At 45.5% G+C, this 16946-nt stretch overlaps 1 protein-coding gene across 1 annotated transcript in view; it reads left to right on the forward strand.

The window, feature by feature from the left end:
• Window positions 1-4029: 4029 nt before the first annotated feature.
• Window positions 4030-16946, forward strand: part of SPSB4 (splA/ryanodine receptor domain and SOCS box containing 4) — a 90299-nt gene continuing 77382 nt past the window's right edge. Inside the window, exon 1 of the mRNA XM_056359064.1 lies at window positions 4030-4601. The gene's annotated coding sequence lies outside the window, so the exon portion shown is untranslated. The remainder of the gene's footprint in view (window positions 4602-16946) is intronic.

The following is a 16946-nucleotide window of genomic DNA, read 5'->3' on the forward strand; positions in this document are numbered from 1 at the left end:
TGAAGTAATTCTGAATGTCATCCTTATTTCTCAGATGGGGCATACAGGATCTTTATCCTCTGTTTGGAATCTCTGAACTAATGAAACATTTACACAAGTGCTGATTTCTTAATCTCTGTGAGTTTTCCTCGTTGTGGTTGTAGGGGGATATACTCTACGAAGGTAAATTCTAACTTCTGCCCAGTGGCCTGTGGGAGCAGATCTTAGTTGCAGTAGCAATTTGTCAGTTCATTAAGAAATGCACGTATCCTAGCTTCCTGATTAATGGTTTTGGTAGACTCCAAGTAGCAGTGGTAAAGTCTAAATTCACTGTTACAAATACGTGGCCAGGTCAGAATGAAAACATCCTTGTAGAGAAGCTGTCACCAGATAGTGCTTTGAGTAGTTAAAGGGACGTGTATGCTTCTGTGTTTCTCTGGATCCTTTGGTAAAATATCCAGCATTCACGGAAGCAGAGCTTTGAAACTGGAGTATCTTGTGTGGGAATTTTGTGAACTTTAGACAACTACAGCTAAGGTCATGTCTTTTCATGTGGGTATCTAAAATGCATGAAAACAAAGATTTTAATCAGAGTTCTCAACTTTGGTTCTTCTATAAGAATGATGATTGTATTGCTGTACCTAAGAGAGCTGTTAAGAAATAATATGTTGCTTAAGCACCTTAAATGGAAGATACAATGCAATGAAACGTAGTTCTTTACAACCCATAAATCTTAGTTGTGTATTTGTCCTGTCTTGTGGGCTTCAAGGTGGGCTTTGTCCATACATTCTGCTGATAACCTTTTGTTTGTGGTCTCGTTCAGCTCTCCCTTCTGCCCTGATCTGGAGCTTGCCCAAAACTCAGAGCTGCATTCAGGCCTGCATCCAAACAGGAAGAATTCCAGGGATGTAGATGCACAGGACACAGAAGCAGTGCCTAAACGGCCTTTTGTTGCGAGCTCCTTCTGCCTGTGCTGCGGGGCAGCTCTGGCCCAAATGCCGGGCGGCTGCAGAGCAGCTCAGCCTGGGCTGTCAGCACTGCAGCTCAGCCTGGTATAAAAAACAGAGATGATGTTGCTACCCCAAGTATAGCAATGCCCAGAAACTGGGGTGGGTAAAGTAATAGTGAATTGATGTTATGTAGATAGATGGCAGGATCAGGCCACAGTACTTGCTGCATATGTGTAGGAAATGTTTCATAACTACTTTTGAGTGGCATTGAGGGTGGGTGAAGGTTCATCGTGCGGTAAGCGAGGAACTTGCCTTGAAGGTGAGTATGTGTGGGAAGAACAAACTTGGGCCATTAATACTTTTCGGTCTGTTACAACATAAAACTATGATTCTGATGTGTGATACAAGTAGAAAGCGGATTACTGCCTTCTCTCTCTTGATCTAAAACAACTTTCTTTTCCGTCATCTTTTTTTCTTAACTGCACTTACTCTTTCACGGGTAGGAGCGGGCAGCTTTCACTGTCAACTGCCTGCCCAGCAATTTCAAGCAGATAGGAGAGGCAGGAGGTTTCTCACCTGCCCCTCACCACCTCACCGATGCTGGTGGTGTTTCCCAGTCATGTAGAGAAATGTGTATTATTCTTAAGGTTTCCTTTCTGGCTGTGATTTTTATTTCGTGAGGTAAATCAAACCAGCAGAAGACTTGGGGAATCTGAGTAATGCACAGTGCTTATGAGACAGCCTGAGTTCTGCCCTTCGTCGTGCGCAGCTCCAGGAACTGTATCAAATGGTTCATTTTGTTGATTTTGTGTCACAGAGTTTATCCTGAAAACTTCGTATTGTTCTACAAATGTGTGCCTCCTCCTCAGCTCCCCGGGTATTGTATGAGGTCAGCTCAAAAGAACTGGCTGTATCTACCTATACCATGCACAAAATCTGTTTTAAAATCATGTTAATATTTTAAAATGTGGTTGTTTCATATTCTTTTAATGAGCCCTGTGGAGAGGTATATAAATTCTCATCCATATACAAATAGCATGTTCTAGCCCTCATTAATCAAAATGACACTTTCTATACCCTCAAGTGTTTTCACATTTGCACATGAAGTGTGTTCCCAAAACTCAGTGCTGCCTGATTGATCTCTGCATTGTTCAGTTTTCAGACGTATATGTCTAATGCTGGCTGAAAAGATACAAAGGTTCACTTCTGATGTGACTTCTTTAATTCGCTTTTGTAGAATTACTATTACAAACCGTGTAGAAAGTCTTTCCAAGTTCGCTTTTTGCATCGAGCTTGGCATAGGCATGAAGGACCACATCCCATCTTACACTGGAAAGCATACTGCTTACTGCCAAAAAAAGTGTTAGGAGACACTGCTGCTTTGGGGAAGTGTGTAAGAGAAAGACGTCTGTTAAGAACTGAGGAAAAGAAAGCAAAACATCCTTCAAGGCACAGGCTTCCCTGCTTTGCTTACTCTGTTCAAACAATGCCCGTTCTAGGGCTCCTGTCCCAAATGAGTGCCATGGAACAGGTATTAGCCAGTGCACACATCCAAGAAGAGGAGGATTTAAATTCAGCAACTTGTCTGCTAGCAAAGAGCACAGGCGACTTACTAATTTCAAGACTTACGTGTGTATATATAAACCAGACAAAGACAGCCTGAGTGAATGGGAAGCAGTAGGAATCCTTTTCTAGGCTTAAAGGACTGTGGAACATATAGAAAACTCCCCCTCATCCTTAGTTTTCTATATACTGTACTTTCACCAGTTATCCCCAAAGCTGGGGGCTATAGGCACGGCCTGGAGAGGAACTTGAATTTAGTGCTCTTTTCTAAAAAAATTCTGTAGGGTTCCGGAATGTCTGACCCCAGGAGTCATCTCCAGGTCCCCACAGAAGGGGTGCTGCCATTATCTGACACTTTTCCTGCCCACATGGCATGTGTGAAACACACCACCAGTTTTACTGCAGCTTGTGCTGAGGATTTTTTGACTGAAGACTCTCAAAGAATTTGCAGAATTTCCTCTGGTGTTTTTTTTTTTTTTTTTTATGGTCTAAGCGTGGGTATTTCTGTTGTCTGGCTCAGTTCTTTGCTAAAAGCCTGTCTGAAGATTTTAGTAAAAGATTTAGTAAAAGCAAAATAATGTAGAAATAAACATCACCAAGAAAGAGCATGTGAGTGTGTGCGTAGATCTTGCCTCCTCTATCCCAGGAAGTCTAAATCAGAGGTAGAACAGAAGAAATTGAGGGAAAATACTTACTGGTGTAAGTTCTTTGACTTTGTATGTTTTTCTGGACCATTTCTGCAAGAGGCAGTTATTTTATGCCACCTTTACATGCTGTGAAGTCTCCACGAGGGGTGAATCATGTTTTGGGGTGCATCCATGCCGTGCGAGGGGAAGCGGCACCTGATGTCTCCCGAGCACTGCGTGAGAGGGAAAGCGCAGCATCTCTGTAAACCCATGCTGCTGTTCCTGCTGGTGGGGATTTAGAGCCAGAGATTATCAGGATTAAAAAACAGACTTTCGGGTTGGTATTTACTGATGCTAACAAGGGAAACGCGCACCTCTTGCTTTGTAACCTGGGCTGGTTTGACAGGACTTGCCTTGCCCGTGGCCCCCTAGGAGGCTGGAAGCTCACCTAGGAGCGTGGGTTTGGGTTTGGCGTACGAAAGCGTGATCGGAGCTTCCCCTGCGTGTCCGCGGCCCGCAGCCGTCTGGCCGTGCCGGCGCCCCCCGCCGGCTGCCCCTCGCCCCGGTGCGGCCCTGCCTGGGCTCCGCTGCCCCGAACCCCGGGGCCGGCTGGGGGTGCGGCCCTGCCCCGCTCCGCTGCCCCATCGCACGGCGGGAGCAGCCCGGCTGGCAGCGCGCCCGGCCTGGTCCCGCCGCTTCCCCTTCAGCCAGGCAGGCGGGAGGCGGCCGGTCGGGGGGGCCTTCTCCGGGGGAGCCGCCAGCCCCCCCGGCCGCCCCCCCGGGCCGTGCCGCCGGAGGAAAGTTCTCGGGTGCCCGAGGGCGTGTTCCACGCGTGGGGGAGCAGGTCGGGGTCCCGTGGCGGCCCGGCCCATGTGCCGCTCTGCGCCCGGGGGGGGCCGGGCCGGGGCGGGGGGAAGGGGCGTCGCCATCTGTTGTTAATTCCCGGTCATTGGATTAGTAACCCGCGGTGATGAGATCAGCGGGATCGGCTTTCGCGAGGGGGTACGGCGCTGGCCGCGCTCCCCCGCTGCGCCGGCTCTCGCATGAGGCGGCGGCGGGCGGCCCAGGGGGAGGCAGCGCGCACAAAGCCCGGTAGCCGCCACAGGCCGCCTCAGCGCCGGCACCGGGCGCCGGGCGGGGCTCCCGGGCGGCCCGGCCCAGCGGAGCGGAGCGGGACTGCGCCGCCCCGAGCCCCGGAGCCGCCCGAACCCCCACCCCCCGGGCGCGGCGCCCGCCTCGGTGCCGGGCCGCGGCGCCTCCCGGCTCCCCCCCGCCTCCCCGGGGCCGCGGCTCGCCCTGGCGCGGCGGCAGTCGCTGGGAGGCGGCGGCGGGGATCGGCCTGCGGCGGGGCAGCGCAGGGGGCACCGGGCGAGCCGCGGCGGCCGGGCTGCCCGGGGTGTGCGCTCGCCGTTCGCCTCGCTCCCCCTGGCTTCCCCTTCTGCTCGCGTAACGGATCGGTAGAGGCGCTTCGAGGGGGCTTATGGTAAGTTTGCGGTGGGTGGGCGCTTCTGTTCGTGGGAATCCTGGTCTGTTGCACAATGTGGAGAGGCGAGTTCGGGTTTGTTGCTGTTTTAAATAGTGCCGGTTTCCAAGCTGGCGTTGAAAGAAATGCACTTCTAAACCGTTTTCTGTTCTATAGCGAGATGTGTTACAGTCGAAAATTTAGTTTTCTGAGCTACGGAAGAGCGTTATTTCTAGATGTTAAATAGCTAGGGGCTTGCGTTTCTTACGAACCGAGTTTGTTTGACTTTGCGCTGGTGAAAGCAAAGCCTCGCACCCGACGATTGCCACAAGCTAGTCAGTATTTCGCAGCGGGTGCTCGGTGCTCTTCCGGGCACTAAAAGCCGAGACCCCCGGCCCACTGTTCAGACGGGATCTGCGATACTAAACTCTCTTCCCAGCGAGGGTGGGAGGCAGGCAGAACCTTTGTCAAGTCCCGCCGGAATTTACATGCGAGCCTTGAGCTGCAACAAAGAAAGGTATTGACCGAATTAGCCCTCACGTTACTTCCGAAGCCCCGCAGCCGGGCTCGCTGCCGCCGGGCCGCGCTGTGCCGGGCGGGGCGGGAGCGCTGCCCCGGCGTCCCGCGCCCGGCTGAGGGGAGCGGCCGGTGTGGCGGCCCCGCGCTGCTGTTCCTCCGTGCCGGGGGCTTGGCGGCCGGGCCGCTACGGGGGGGTAAAGCGTCCTGTGCGGGGAGGTGGCCCGCCACATTGCCTCCCCGGTGGCGGGGCCGTGCGGGTGGTTTCGCGGAGCTCTGCTGCCCTCCCGGCGCCAGCCCCCCCCCGCCCCGGCTCCGCCTCGGGAGAGCTCGTCCGCCGCGGGGAGCCGGCCCCGCGGAGCTGCCTCCGGGCTTGTGGCTGAGGCGGCCCGGCCTGTGCAGCGTCTCCCAAAGGATGCTACATCTTTAATGTTGTTTCTGTAACGAAAGGAGCCTGTCAGGGACGCGAATATCAAATTGCCGGTAGACAATCTGGTGCTGCTGACAGCAGTGCCAGATACCGTGCGGCCTCGTAACAACAAGCGGAAGTTTTATGACCGGCCTTGGTATGGACGTCTGGTTTTCTCGGTAGCTATCCGCCTCGGTGTCTTGCCGCTGCCTCTGGATGTCCTTGGGTGACCGTCCTGTGCCTCAGTGTCCCTGCCAGGGCCGAAGGGAGGCCCAGTGTCACAAGGATGGTGAAACTTCGCCGCCCGGTGCCTTGCGGAGGCCCCCATGGTGGTGTTGCTCTGGGAGCACGAACGGGCGCTGCGAGGCTGGGCGCCCTGTGCTCCCACCAGCACCGTCCCACCGCCGTCCTCCCAGCCTTCTGCCTGCCCTTGCAAATGTCACCTCAGCCAGCTTTGAAACACCAGGCTTGCTGTTCGACAGGCTTTGGGAGTAATAAAGCACTACCACCTTTTTGCAAGGAGCTTTTCAGTCCTGTGAGATATCTGGGTTGTTTTCCTAGAAGCATAAAAACCCATAGTGAAGTACTAATTGAATATCGTGCTTCTGTAAAGAACCTGAACTTCCGATTTTTGGTTTGACCAAATTATAGTCATCTTTATGACTCACGTTTGTGCAGCATAGGTATTTCTGACTGATGGGCCATCTCTCCTGCGACTCTGCAAGCAGCAGCTCGTTAACTTGTCAGGCTTCATTGTTGCTGTGTAAACTTCGGTAATGGATTTTCCATGTACCAAGAAAGGTTGAGCAAGCTATTTTTGTCTCGTTTTCCTTCAGTCACTGTTTGCCCCTCTTCTGTGTATAGGTCACTGTCCTCTTTGTGGGGAAGCAGAGTGATTTTCACAGTGGCACTCCGTGCCGTGTTGCAGGACTCTGTGTGATGGTTACTTTGAGCTGGCTTTTTTACATCAAGACAGCTGGAGGCTTTTCCTTTGGGCAGCTGTTTTGCCTATACATTTCAGGCATAGTGACAGCAATCAAGGAGGAAAGCAGAGCATAGTTTTCAGAGATGTTAATTGTTAAAAATACTTGGCTAAAGTGATTAGCAACATCATGTTAGATACTCAGCTGTCCCATCCCTGTAATTCTTCTTGGCTAGGAAGGGGGAGGCAGAAAGAGGGATGCCTTTACCAGATTCAGGTTCTGTAAGCCATGCTGCATCTTAGCTGTCTTCTCTTTTTAGCCTGCTTGGCTGTGCACTACTGCTGCACTGACATCCTTTACTGTGTTCTTTTTTTGCTGGGGCAACATCACCTCAGTGTAAATTTGAGGCTTTCAGAGTGCTTCCAGGCATAGTAAATCCCAGCCTGAATAATGGTAATGCAGAGCAGCCTTGATACTTGCTTCCATCTCCTCCCTCAGTTAGTGAGGACAAATGCACTCCTCTTCTTAATAGAATATCGTTGTAAAGGAAACCTAGATGTATTTTCTTTTTAGCAGGTTTCCCAGGATAGAGGTTTGATGTAAATGTTGCTGGGCTACATAAATCCTGGCTGAAGGCCAAGGCAAGACTGGTAGAAGTGAGGAGTGGTGCCTGGTAGCATGGGGGTGCCTACCTTGCTGACACTATCTAGGAAGTGAACCTGGGCTGGTGGCTTGAGCAGCGAAGGGCTCCATGCTGTCAGAACTCTGTTCAGATGGGTGCCACTAACTGAGCATTGTCTGGCTGAGCTACCTTAGTCCAGTAGGTAACTTGAGGCTAGTGAAGATATAGGCCATGTATGTTGTCCTGGGGACTTGGAAGCATTTGGTAAACCAGCACAGATCCATTTACTGTGATGAAGGCAATGCTTAAGGCTGCCCATTGAACAGTTAACCAATTTTTTGAAGTCAAAACTCAATGTAAGGTGGCTATGCGTAGCTATATATTTGCTAATAATTCTGGAAGTTAGTGTTGTCAGTCTTAACTGTTTGAAAATAAACATGTGCTGTGGATTGAAACTTGCAAGACCAGATAACTGCCTCACCCACACGTATTTTTCATGGGATCGTGTACATGCTAGTGAATCTGCGTCACTCCCTGCAGCACACACATCCTTCAGGGGCGGCTTTAAGCTGTCTTTGTAACGTGCAATTTAGGCAGCTGAAGACTCTGTTAGCTGATGTACGATTGTGCTGCAGGATAAGATGTTAATGCATCACGCGCTTCTTGGGAGAGTAGTTTATGTCTTCAGACTTCTTTAACTATATTCAGCTTATCCTCAGGTCATTTGTGGGGGTGGGTTGTTTGGGGCATTTTGCTTATTTGCTTTTTGCTTTGAAAAGGTACGTGTGGGTCACTAACTTGGCCGGTAGACCATGTCCTGCAAATAAAATATAGCTTGCCACTCTGAAAGAGCTGAATCCAGAGTTTACTGATAATGAACAATCAACTGTTGTTCTTTGAAAGGCTGTTTTATTACACTATCCAAGCTACTGTTGCTTGAAGACAGCTGTGTACTTGACCTGTGCTCTGGCCAGTATTTGTAATGGTGTATGCTATCTGAATGTAGCTGTAAGGTGATGTCTGGTATGATGTCAGGAAATGCCTTCGTTTTGCCTCAGCTGCTTGTACTGCTTCACAGCCCACAGTCCTTCAGATTGTATGGTGATAAAATTGGCTTTGGGGTTTTTGGTGGTGTGTTTTTTTTTTTTTTTTTTGTATTTGGAAAGCTGACAGTATAATCTGTAGCATTCACAACCCATCAGGGAAAAATCCTTGCCCGGAAGAGTTTTATTTCTAAAGCAAATCTTAAAGAGAACAGTGTGCCTCAGTAGCCTTGGTGGCAGCATAGAAAAATGCATCAAAGAGGAGAGCAAGAAAATGTGGCTTATGTTTTTGGGAGCAGCGCTGTGTAAGAGAGAGCTGTGCTCACAGGGTGCCATGACTTCGAGCTAGGAACTGCAGTTGCAATTTAACTGGCAATATTTGATTGAAACCTGATGGCTCTATTTTGGCTGCCTCTGCTCTGTTAAAGACTGGGCCTGCCCATCAGGGGTGCTGGGCAGAGCTCGCAACTTCCCTTCCTTTGGCTCTTTTTCCACCAAAAATGGAGTAGTGACAGGTACTAGCCTATTTAAATTTATGTGTGTGTATATTTATATTTTTTTTGTGTGTGTTTTTTTTAATGGATGTTGCCTTTGCCTCAGAGGCCAGTGCAGTGCAGTTCTTAATTTGTGTAGCAGTTGAAATGCAGAAATTTGACATAATTTGCTGCACTTTGGCCATAGGGAAGGAACACGTGAGGGAGAGTGTTTATCTGTTTTTTCCCTTGGTAAGAGCAAGGCACCTGGGCTAAACATGGGTGCTCAGCTGTCACCTGAGTCTGTTCATACCGAAGTCATTTGAACTTAGAGCAATGCTGAGCAGTATTTTGTATAATTTTTTGCTTCTCTCTGCTTATTTTTTGTATCTTTGGGTTGAACATCAGGGAGTAATCCTGCTCATGCCTGGTGTCAGATGACAAGTTTTATTGTGTTGCACTGCAGAGTGTGGGTGACTTAGCAACTTTATCTTTGAGGATTTGTCGAAGGGTGAAGTGACAAGTAAGCTTTGGTGTGCAGCACGAAGCGCAGCAATGTATGAAATCCATCTTTGAGCTGATTCCAGACTAATTCTTTCAGGGCCGTACAGCAGACTCCTTAGTTGAGTTTGCTTTCTTGATTTAAATATGTGCATTTTCAAAAGCTTGTTCTACTACTGCCTTTCTTATTTTACCGTATCACCAAAGTCTAGTGTGCACTTGTCTTCTGTTAGATGGGGATGTCCCTTTCTATTCTAACAGTTTCTAAAGAACATGTAGCAAAGGGATTTTGAGAGAGAGACGTTGCCTGTGTTTATGCTGTCTTGTCAGAGGAATGAGGATTTCCTTCCTGCAGAACCAGGTCCATGCTCTGGGACCTAACCAGGGTCTGAACTGCAGTAGCTCTGTCTCCGAAACCTCCCAGTGGTGGGGGCAGCTGCCGAGCTTCTGCAGAAGCGGGTGGGCTGGGCAGCCTGGAACTCCTCTATCTTGCAGCTGCAGTAAGGATTGCTGACTTGCACTTTGCTGTTGTATTTCTTCAGTAGTTTTTCATCTTGGTACCTGAATATAGCAAAGCTCCGTGTGAGGGGGAGAAAGTGAGGCTGGTACCGAGAGATCATTCAAGCTCCTTTTACACCTAGCAGCAGCAGCTACCTCATGTGACTTTCAGTTGTTCTGTGGTTAGACCACGATGTTCACTTGTCTGAGCAAGGCTGTTTCCACTTTTTTTTTTTAATTCAGTAGCTTTTGTTAAAAATGGTGTTTCTTGAGCATTTAAAAATCAACGTAGTTAAATTGCTCTTGCAAGGGGGCATTAATCATGCAAGAGTACTTGCATAGCTTTAGGCTTGGAAAAAGGTGGAATTCTTCAGAACTGCTGCAAGGTTTATGTACTCAATTGTCATTTAATTTTAACTGGTTCTCATACATCTCTCATCAGTGAATGCAAACCCAAATTGCCTCCAGTGGAAGGATACAATTTTTTTTCTTCATTAGACATTGGAGGTTGTAATTCTAAAAGAAAACCTTGTTGCACAAAGTATTTATGTCAGTGATACATTTCATACTGAGAATGTGTTGTCTACAGAGATCCCAAAGTCATAATTGTAGGCATAGTCATGATCTATGTATTTGGTTTTCTTGTTTTTCTTTAAGAATATTCTGAAAAGTAGTTTTACGAGGGAAGGACAAAAATGGCTTGGAAGAAAGTTGACTGTTGTTGCCTTTGAACATTGAACCAATTCTCCAAAATCTTGAGCTTATTTCCTAGTTCAAGAAACAATTTTATGTTGAAGCCACACAAAATTAAACAATAAATGCACATGAGGACTGTATTAGTTCACAAGTGAAAATGTGCTGTGACAGTCAAACCTAACTATAGCCAAGGAAATAGTTGGACTAAGTGTAAGGTAAAGGAATTTTGAATTCGGACCTTTAACTCTCTTGTAAGTTACTAGCTAAATTATAAAAGGTTTCTTGTTTTGAGAATTGCTTTAAGGGTAGCTTGGACATACAGAATAGTCTGGGGGCCAGTACTGATACTGTTGAAACTTTTGTTTTCCAAGTTAAATATCTTGGACTCCATTTCCAGAATAAGCTCTGCGATGTTCCTCACCAGAGGCTGTCATGTTCTTTTGGCAGTAGAATCATTGTAGTGTTTTGAAGTGAAAGGCTGCTTTAAAATAAAGTTCAAGTATTGATTTGTTGATACTAGTATTCCTTGCTCGGTGATGTCATTACATACATTTTGTAGTGTATCCTGTGTTTAACTTCATCAACGTGAATTGTTGTCTCAAGTTGAAAATGATCCCAAAATTTACTGTAGCTAATCTGGGGATTTAAGAGTTAAGATTGAAACCTGGTCTTTATGGCATTGTTTGTGTTGTATTATTTACTTTTTTAGCTGAGACAGTTGAGGTTAAAAAAAGCCTATTAAAATTGACTTTTAACTACTCCATTTGTTTGGTTATCTTAAAAGTTTATGCTTATTTAACTGGTAAAAAGATGTACTTGTAGACATTTTTTCAGATTTCTGTAACATATTTGCATGGAGAATTGAGTATCTATTCCCTGTGGTTTATCACTAGTCTACTTGGACTTGAGGATGTTGGTGTGATACTAGAACATGCTGAACTCTTTCCAGGCCTTGGGAATATTTTGGGACTTCAGCTAGTTCGCTTGGGCAGGGCCATTATTTTATCCTTTGCATAGGAAAGATGCAGCAGCAGCACACCCTTCGGGCATGCATTAAACCTGAGACGGTTTATTAATGAATTTAATTCTGACCTTTGATAGTTTCATCTCATGCTTTAGCAGCATCCCTGTCTGTGGGGTACAGCAGCTAGGTGGTTATTTTGGGGGTATGACCCTGCAAGGAGGTTTAGGTACATTATGTCATCTTGCTTTCATAAATTGATGCAGCATAAGCAACACAAAATACTGTTTTCCCTGTTGTTGAAAACTGTTGTCAGGCATGTCAGAGATGACAGAAGTTCTTTGAACTAAAGATGATGACACATCAAAGTGTATAAGAGATGGCAAACATTGCCATCCTGATGCTATTTTGACTGTGTTGCTGCATATTAGTATTACACCTGGTGTGTGCCAGCAATTGACTGTGTCCCTGCATTTTGGTATTGTCAGTCTCTGATGCTGTTAACATCTGGTTAATGCTTACTGTAATATTCTCACTTCTAACTCAGTGTACTGATTGTTCACTAAATATTTATATAGTCCTTTGGTTTTGATGTTGCAAGATAAAAAGGGTGTGTTTTCTATCATCTTTTGTATTCAAAGGCAAGTAATGCATTGAGGCTGCTGATTATTTAAAACGGTTAAAACATAACATAAAGAAGTTCCTTTGTACTTTGGTCAGTGCTGACGTAACCGTTTCCAGTAGTCTAGAGAATCTTACCCCTAGTTCACTCACGGCTTGTTTAGACTGAGATGCAGTGATCACCTACCAAAGATGTGGGAATGTGCTCAGGAAGGATTTGTTACAACATGTATCGTATCTTATCCTTTGAGGTTTAAATATAACAAGATATATTAAACAAGCATGAGCATGAGACCTGGAATATGTACTGGTGGTTCTTAAGTTTCTTAATGTTCATATTAATGATATTTGAAGCAAAATGTGTGGGTGGAGAGAAGGAGGAGAGGCTCACCTGTGCGATAATTCTCCTGGTAGCCATGTACTGAAGTGTGGATGTAGCAGGAGGAGGGGAGGAACATTCAACAGCACAAATTCTTGGAGGCACACCTGGAGAAAAGGTGATTAGTTTGTCAAAGGGAGTAAGCTTCAGTATTCATCAGGATTTAAAAAAGAAATGAGGAGTGGAAATAGACTTCGTAGGCAGAGTACACGAATGAAACTGTCAGAGTTGCTGCAGGATAGTTCTGTGATGCTCAAATTCCTGTGAGGAGTCAGCACTGATGTGCTAACTTACCTTGCCTCGGCTCAGTAAGCTGCCGTGGGCTGGATGGGAGAAAGTCCATGAGACTGCTGCCTTGAATTCCTGTCTAGGGATACAGTGGTCTTTCAGTTTACAATTTTTTTTTTTTTTCCCTCAGTGAGCCACCTACAGCATTGATAATTGGCTTGCATTTCCTACTCTTAGACCCTGTAACAAGAATCAACAGCTTATTTTTACTCAAATACACCTCTTTCTAGCAATGTTGAATGATAGTGCAAGAGAAGAAAAAAATCGATACGTGCCAGGCGGCCATCACAGTTGAACTGCTGGAAGAAGATACCAAAGGAAAATTCAAGCTGAGATGTATCAGCACACCAGGGACTCGAGAGTGACTGGTGAGTTTAGCTCTTACTGCTGTATTCCATCCACATCCTGCTAATAGAGGACGTTGGAGCAGGATGTCTTAATGAATACAGAAGCCAACCCTCTCCTTTTACTCCCTTTATTTTTAGATTTTGTTTTCCCTGTGGTAAAAAGTTTGGAACTTGGGGGAGCTATTTCCAAGGCTGTGCAGAAATCTCACTTAGTAGTGAGAATGCTGCCTGCTACACAATTATTTGGGAGATAAGAGGGGGTCTTATTCTCTTTCCCTGTAGCTAGAGGTTGCTGTGATTGATTGATTGTTGGTGTAACCTTATTCCAGTGTGTGGAGGCCTGACATCCTGTTTGCTTCTGCAAATGGATGAAGATGCTGAATTAATACAGAAGTGTTTTTCTTTTCATTTTGGCTGTTGGAAAGACTGGGAAAACCACTGCCGAAATCTGGCGTCTAAATTTGGATGCCTGAATTAGCAATCAGGAAGCATAGTAGTGAGTGTAGTAAGCTGCTCAGCTCCTCCGGAGGACTGCTGGCAGTATAGACAACTTGAGCGCTTAACTCACGCAGGCATCTCTGCACCCATTGTGAAAAATGTGTGGGGGATGCTTCCTCTGGATATCCTTACAGCAAGACATAACTGACGTTTTAATACAGCTTTCATCACAGAGTTCCCACTGAAGTGGCCTTCACAAGGGACTTTTTGCTTGTACATTTTTTTTTAAATCTGAATATTTGCTTATAGTGGGTTTTGCTTCCACAGCTGTTCTGTATTTGGTTTCCTAAGTGGTAAGAAATGTGGTATGCTGAAATCAAAGCTGAGCCAGATAGTCTGCTGTATAAATATAATTGTAAGGGAAAATTCAAGTGGTTACTGTGTTACAGCAAAGTTGTGTGGGTTGATGGTCTTGGTAGTATTCAGTTCTTGTATTTAGGTCTCTTCTGGTGCAAGAAGAATTTTTTATTACATGTAACAATTAGCTTTTGAAATAAAGGGGATTGTCTTTCATTTTAATCATTCTGCCTCTAATAGCAGGGAAGAAAAGTCATTGTTTTGTAAGAGTCCCAACTCTCTCCTCAATGTTTTCTAGAATGACGTTTTAATTGAATTTTATATTTATGGGGCTTTTTCATGGGTTCTTACCTGTTCCTCTGCTGTATATTAATCGGTTGTATTTTTAAAGAGTGTAAGCTTCTGTCCTGCCCATCTTACCAAGCACAAATTCAGTAAACAATTTTTTTGTGAAGAGAATTATTACTTCCATTGGTCACTTTTAATGTGTAATTCTAATAATCAGCTACACTTCTCTTGTTAACATGAAGCATTATATACTTACCTCGTATCCAGTATGTGAATAGCTTATAAATAAATAACAAAAGTAGATTTAAATTTCATGCCTGTACTTAGCAAAACTAATGGATGGTAATCAGCGTAATGGCTGGTGATAGATTGTACTGTGCCAGCAGGGGAACTTGCGCCCAGAAAAAGAAACAGATCCGGAGTGACTGGAGACTGGTTGGTGAACATATTCTTCTCCAGGTGCTTTCTTAATTCCTTCAATTAACTTGATTAAGCAGCTTAGTTTAAATAAGCAGAATTGGTGAATTGGAAGTTCTCCCATGAAGTATTTTCTCATTGCCTTAGGAATTAATTCCTTTTAATATCTTGCTTGTGTAAAGCAGGCAGCCTTGGTTGCTCCTCTGTCTTGTACAGACATGAGATGGTGTCTGCTTAGTATGGGAGGCACATGCAGGAGTGTTTGTTTTTCTTTTTCCCCTTTCTGCAGTTGGATCTAGGCAGAAGTCATAAATCACAGTGATTTCTGCACAGTGCAATTGAATGGAGACCGACTGCCTTATTTTTTAATAGTATTGAAAGTTCCCTGCTACTTAGATCACTATGAATCCTTTGTCAACAGAGAAGAGTGTACCCTCTTCCCTTTGCCTGTTCCTCTGCTTTCGAGCTGTGTTTTGTAGTGCAAGGTTAGCTCAGAATGCCCTCCTCTGATAGCTGAGCTAGGTAGCTGGTGTATCTATGGTAGAGCCCGGCTAAAGCAGTGACTGAGAAGTTTATACATGGGAGTTTTTGTTCAAGAGCGCTGTCTGCTGTGTTCCAGTTACAGCACTTCTTTTTCTCATTGCTCTTGGGTGTTTGTGTTGGTTGCAGCTGTTGCATGGTTCAACAAATATTTTTCCTCCTACACACCACCAGTTAAGTGGCTGCTCTTGTATTCTTCTGACTGCCATTTTAAGGCACAGGTTCCCAAGCAAGGGAATTGCTCTCGGGGACCACTTTGGAATATAATTAAATTTCCTAAATTGTACTACCACCAGTGTCCCCACCAGGTATGCTGGTACATCTCCTTTCCTACCCAAATGCTTTATCTTCACGGCGTGTGTCATTAGATAAGGAATAGGGATAGGGACGTTAGGGAAGTTGGATGGTAGCACAGGGTTCCCGTTCATCTCTCTGCATTCCTTGAGGATGTCTTCTGCCTTTCCTGTAAGGATGGTGGTTATGTTTTAGTATCTTATACCTCTCAGAGCACAGAAAAGTGGCCTCAGATGGAACCAATTTCTCTATCCCGCAGACCCTGATGGTGCTGGGGAGCCCACCATTAGTAACTAATGCAGCACAAAAAGGCTTTTGACGTCTGGGTGCTGCAGTAGCCTGGAGCTTATCTCTCATGTTTTCAGCTGCTGGCCCAACAAATTTTTGATTTTGAAATTATAGGTCTTTCAATCTGGTTCTGGCTTGCCCTGCAAGTAAGAATATGCCCTCAGTTCCACTGGTACATGGCCACAGGTTATTTTGAACCATTTTCTGAATAAATACTTGTATTTCTGCAGTATATAAAGTTGCAATGTCTTGCATAGATTGTCATTAAATCCATGCAGTAGCTTCAGAAATTGAGATGTGTTTATAACTGGCTTTTTTTTCTTTTGAGGATTTCAGAGAGGACCCTGACACTACTTCTACTTATTGTCCTCCCCTTCATTGTACCGTGTTAATCAAAAGTGATGACATGTTTTGATAGTTACTGGTGGCTCTAGATTGGGATTGAAACAGCTGTCTGCTACCTAATGAAAGATGGTGGTTGAGTGTGCTTCCATGATTTTTCTCTTTCCAGTAGTGCCAGGTGTGCTGCACTGGCTCTAAAAGCCTGTGTTGTGGGGTTGGAGGCAAATGTCTTAAAAGGCTACTAAAAAAAATGGGGAAAATTAGTGTTTTCAGTAGTCTTCATCTATGCATCAGTTTCCTCCCCTTTCTTTATGTTGATTATGAGTGGAACATTAAATAAATCAGTCTTTTAGTTCTGGAAGTGTATGAGATTAATTTCTGCCTTTTTTTTTTTCTCTTCTCTCCTCTAATTTTGGACAAGATTCACTTTTATGTCCATTGCAAAAATGGGCATTTACTGACCTTAATCTTATTTCAGTGATGAGCTCATCTGCATCATAGAATCTAAATTTAGTCAGGCAGATCCCACCTGTGGGGGCTGGCTAATATTTGCAGCTGACTTTTATAATTTGGAAACAAGTGGTCTCGGCATACGCACAAAGTGGAATTGAAGTGGGCCAGTGCTTGTGGAGAAAACAGGAGCAGCATCTACTGGTGATTAGTTGCAACGATGAGGCCTCTGGAGCAGGTTCAAGAAGGCTCACATGGAAAAGAGCTCTGAAGGTGGGGGAGAGTCAAAGCCTTAATTCTTAAGAAGAAGGGGAAACCCAACAGGGACCCACAAATGAGGCCTTTCCTTCTGTTATGCAATGGGGTGAGTTTGGTGTAGAATCTTGTGGTGATGATTAATGAAAGCTGGTTAGCTTTTATAAACCAGTCTTGCCTGGTTGTAATTATTTTGGGGATGTTTCAGCTTTTTGTGAACAGTTGAGTCCTAATATGAGAGCAGGCTTAAGTCCATCTGGAAGGCTGTATGATTTCAGCAGGACATGTGTGGTTTCCCAGTATTGAAGAAGCTGATAATGGGATATACAGGGGAGGGAAGAGGAGAAGGGGTGAAAAGGAGAGGGAGACTGGAAAGACCGGGTTTGTAACAGAAAGCCCTTTGCCATAAATCTGTGATGA

This window comes from Falco biarmicus, chromosome 13 (assembly GCF_023638135.1).
Source record: "Falco biarmicus isolate bFalBia1 chromosome 13, bFalBia1.pri, whole genome shotgun sequence".
Classification (NCBI taxonomy): Eukaryota; Metazoa; Chordata; class Aves; order Falconiformes; family Falconidae; genus Falco; species Falco biarmicus.